The sequence below is a fragment of the Medicago truncatula genome, chromosome 1 (assembly GCF_003473485.1).
Source record: "Medicago truncatula cultivar Jemalong A17 chromosome 1, MtrunA17r5.0-ANR, whole genome shotgun sequence".
In the NCBI taxonomy this organism is placed as follows: Eukaryota; Viridiplantae; Streptophyta; class Magnoliopsida; order Fabales; family Fabaceae; genus Medicago; species Medicago truncatula.
This window is the reverse complement of record NC_053042.1, coordinates 21,871,282-21,876,351: the sequence shown is the minus strand read 5'-3', so window position 1 is coordinate 21,876,351 and position 5,070 is coordinate 21,871,282. Positions and strand designations below refer to the sequence as shown.

Genomic DNA, 5,070 nt, shown 5'->3' with positions numbered 1-5,070 from the left:
AGGATTACCATATGGAATGCATAACATGATGAGTAGCAACATCAAAAATCCCTCATCTTCTACTAGGGGTCGTATATGCAAAATGAGTATTCGTGCATCTTCACCACCCAAACCTCCTCACTTATAGTTAGAGAGCCTTGCGATTTATATATTGATGTTCAATCAATATAATTTTGATTTAATTGAATTGATAATTTTGTGGGTAAAATAAAATTTATATTTTATATACCAATGTATCATCAATTGATGGACGAGGGTGGTGCACTGACAACACAAGACTCTTAAGGAATCTAAGAAACATGGATTTATAATTTTTTTTCACTCATAAGCATCTATGTATTTCAATAATGGATTTCCAAATGGATTTTGAATGAAAGCAAAAAATAAAAATAATAAAAACAGTCATCAATCGATGATCAAAATTAGAGATACTTCACCCTCTAACATACATGGGTGTTGGCCTTAGTTAGTGCACCTCCTCATATAAGATTTGTATCCTTTTTATTTTTTTAATTTTATATGAAATGATTATTTTGAATATCACACCATTAAAAATTTGATAAACATTGTATTAAAATTCTCTTAGAAATAAGAAAAAAACTTTATTAAAAATACAATAATCTAATTGTAGATATATCATGAAAAATTTGATTGAAGTTCAATTTAGTTTATTATGGAAAAATGATATTTTAGTTTTTTTAGAACTATATAAAAGGTTGATTGAAAAAGATATGCATGTTTAAAATCTAATAACAAATTACAAACTAAACTACGATTTATCGAAGAGATATAGATACATAATGTAAAATGATAATATAAAGCTTAAAACATGTTTGATAACAATAAATTATTGTAAATAATCAAGAAATTAAACTATGTTGTTTACCTTTTCTGCTGAAATCTTTCCGTCAAAGTTTAGATTTGTTGCCAACGTTGGGAGATCTTCTTGCAAGGAAAAGAGGACTTCAATTTTAGGTTAAATATTCTTTGAAGTTAAAAGTAATGAATAATCCCAAAATGTATAGCATCTTTATATATTGCTACCCACCCTGCATAAAAAGTAACAATATTATGTAGTTAACGGTATATAGATTTATTACTAATATCGATATATTTGTGGTAGATATTGATACCAATGTTTTGTGTATTTTACTTTCAAAAAATTTAAGTGAATTTAAGTATTTAAACATATGATTTAATAAAAAAATTTAAAACATTAACATATTTTTGTAATACAAAAAAACATCAACATATGTGTATGTTTGCTTTATACTTATAATTGATATAAATATACAAGTATATTTGTTTTAAATTTGGTGCATACATTATGAATCATATATCTTTGTTTCTTTGTAATTGTTATATGACATCTCAAATCTCAATCCATATAGGTGATAATATTTCATGGTGTCTTCCTTTTCATGATGTCCTGATATGTTGAATTACATTTTAAACACATATAAAATAAGTAATTGAAATTATTTAACTAAAAAATTATAGCGATAAGCTATACAACAACAAAAAATTATTAAATCAAAACTAATAAAGTTATTTCATTATTTATGCAAAATAACATAAATCTACAAGAATTATGGTATAACATAAAAATTGTCAAAGTATAAATTGACTAGGGAAATATAATACATTTGTTGAAACAATATTCCACCAAAAAATTAACCTCAAAATAGTGGATACCAATCCTTCAAATTTATGCAAACATTAACATAAATGTGTGTATTTACTCTAAAATTAAATATGATATAAATGAATTAAAGTTTTCATTTTAAATTGTATGCATTCCTTATTATTTGTAACTTTGTCATTTTTCGATCTGCATAAGTGTTAGTGTTTCAAGTTGTCTTCCTTTTCTTGATGTTCTATTGTATGAATTTTCAATCTAAACACATATTAGATAAAAAAAATCTAAACATTTAAGATAATTAGCTTAAATTAAAAAATAATTATAGTGATAAAATATACAACAAAAGAAAAAACTTAAACCAAAGATAAAAAAGTTAGTTTAATAATTAAACAAAAGAGTGTAAATCAACAATATTTATGTAGATTTAATCAAAGGAAAAAATTCATGTAGTACATCAAAACTATCACGTTATAAATAGACTAGTGAAATAGAATACATTCTTAAAACAGTATTCCACAAAAATAATAATAATATAAAATTAGTGTTGAGCTGAACAATGTTTACACTATTATATTCGTAATAGAGGTAATGCCCGTGATTCACAGTTCACTTTTAACATGTCTTCTAAATTTTAAAACTTAATTTTTGATAGGAAATTTTAAAACTTAATTGATAATAACTTTTTACATTTAATTTACTAAAATTTCAATCTAAATTTTAAAAAACTATCTTCCCAATTTTACTTAAATTTATAATTGGATTAACAAAAAGTTATATATGCAAATCATATGTTTAAATTCACAAAAAAGAATCACACATTAAAATTATAAGATTTATTGAAGGGAAAAACAATCAAACAAATAAACTTCATTATTTACCTTTACTACTTGAATCTTTGTGTTAAATTTTGCTTTCATTGATGTGGATGGATAATCTAGCTGCAAGACAAAAGGAACTTCAAATTATATGTTGAAAATTATTGGAAGTAAAAAACTATAAAATCACCCCCTTCGATAATAGTACATATATAAAATATGTTGAAAAACTTTAAACTAGAGTATAATGTTTAAAAATGAAAAATATAAACTCAAAAATAGAATAACTACAAACATCATTAAACCCATGGTTGTTAAAATCGGGATCCCACTATAGATCATTGGGGTATAAAAAAAAGCGTAGATCGTAGGATCGTAAGATCCCAAATATTAGAAAAAATTATAAAAGTAACTAAGAAAATAACCTTTAATAAAAAAAAAAATTCATTAATCCTCATTCTCATTGTCTTATACATCATCTAAAAACTTTCATAAAAAAAAAAAAACAACATAATGATGCATTGAAGAAATACACAATGAACTAGTTTTTATACGGTGAGATACGAGGAGTTACAACTAGTTTTTATAGAAGAAGTGAAAGATGAGAGGGAATTTAATCATTGATGAATTACAATTTTAGAGAAGATGTGAAAAATTCTCAATTTCCTAACCTAATGTTTCAATTAAACATCAGCAAGTCCCAAAAAAACGAAAATAATGATAGATTATAACCTTCTAGGGTGAAATAGGTCGAATTATGACCGAATCAGTCAAAAACGAAACAGACACCGGATATCAAAATCGGGTCAATGCCTACTGAAATTGGGACAAACCTCTTCTCTAGTTTGGAAAAATGCGATGATTTCGCGAGTTTCCGCTTTTCCACGGCGCACCGCTTGATCTGCCATGATCTATAATCTTCAAACCACTCCAGATCGATGGAGGCAGGATGAATCGCAAGATCTTGAGATGTAGATCACGATCTCGACAACCATGATTAAACCCATTACCTTCTCTACTATTTTTGATACTTTCAACGCCTACCAAGAAACCGTCAAGATTCCCCATCGCAAAGCTTTAAGACATGAAGATTGAAAGGAAAAAAAATTGAGAGATGAAGATATGATTTAGAGACATGGGAAAAGTGAGATGAGATTAAGAGAGAAAGTTTTTCTTTGCCTCTCAGATGAAATTGTGCGGCCAGGGTTTTCTTAGATGCCTTGTATCATTGCATTTTATAGTGGAAGGAAACATAGAGTTTGGTAGGTTTAGTTTGGACCAGGTAAGATATGGGCTTTGAGAACTCATAGTTGGGCCCAGGGTAGTAGTTGATGTGGTGGTGGTGGTAGTAGCAGCAACAACAACAGTGATAATAATAATAATAATAATATAAAAATTTAAGAATAGTTTTCGTCAGGATGTATAAAGTTGATGTAAATTCTTGTATAAAAATAATAATGTTATTATTTGTTAAGTAATAAAAAAGAATAAATTAATTTTCAATAATTTAGAGTATAAATTTGTTTCGAATTTTTTACGTTATAAAAGATGAAAAATTCAGACTTTTCAAATTTAACAAATAAAAAATGAAAATTTTCATTTTGATATTTTAGAAAAATAAGTTCCCACTACCCCAAATTTCTTTAAAAAAATTTATGTAAAACATTACTAGCTATATGTGTACCTAAGAGCACTTTGGTGAGTTAGACAAGGGATATCTTCCCTCCTAATCAGAGGTGTGTGGTTTCTTTTCAGCCAAGTGCATGCAACAATGATATTCTCTTGAAAGAGATCTTTCTCATCCTTTATAGTGATACCCATCTCGAGGGACTAGTCTCTCTAGTGGCATGGGATAATAAAAAAATATGCGAGTTAAAATTGTAGAAACCCATGATGTCTTTAGTAGGATAATATCAAAATAAGGAAACATATGAGAAATATAAGAAAATTTAATACATGACTATTTTAAATCTTTGTACAAGATAGATAAATTAAATTATAGAATAGATAATAAATTAAAAAGAAAGTTTAATTAGAGTCATTACATATTTGATGTATTTTCATAGATATCTAAATTGACTTTTCTAGAATAAATGTACTATAATGAATATAACAAATATATTTCGTTTTATAAAAAAGAATTATATATTGATTGTATTTTAATTTACTTTAAATTCTCTTAATAAGGTCTGAAGTAATATTTTTCTTAGTTTTAATTATAAATATATGGAAGTATTATTTTTCTTAGTTTTAATTATAAATATATGGAATGGTAGTTAATTTCAATAAAATATTTAAATATTAAAAAATATATTTTCCTTTATGAAAAAAAGTCAACACCTATCTTAAATATAATCATTTATAGTATACCTAAATTAATTTTTGTAGAATGAATTTTTTTATTGGTGTGTGTAATAGTCCGTTTTTAGTTAGAATTATTTTAATTATTTATTATATGTATTTATACGTGTTTATATGCGCTTATGTGTCTTTGTTTTGGGATTAGAGAATTTTTAGCCTAAAAAGGTATTTTAGATTAAGGAGTATTTTGATAATTTGGCGAGTAAGGGTAAAATTAATAATTTTATTAAGGAGGTTATTTTGGTGAAAATA

The 5,070-nt window shown here is 25.7% G+C and overlaps 1 long non-coding RNA gene across 1 annotated transcript; it reads right to left on the bottom strand.

The window, feature by feature from the left end:
- Positions 1-890: 890 nt before the first annotated feature.
- On the bottom strand, positions 891-3,648 carry LOC120580549 (uncharacterized). Its single transcript, XR_005646283.1, has 3 exons — positions 3,291-3,648; positions 2,521-2,580; positions 891-1,049 (listed from the first exon to the last, which is right to left on the bottom strand). It is a non-coding gene; the product is annotated as an uncharacterized lncRNA (long non-coding RNA).
- Positions 3,649-5,070: the final 1,422 nt, after the last annotated feature.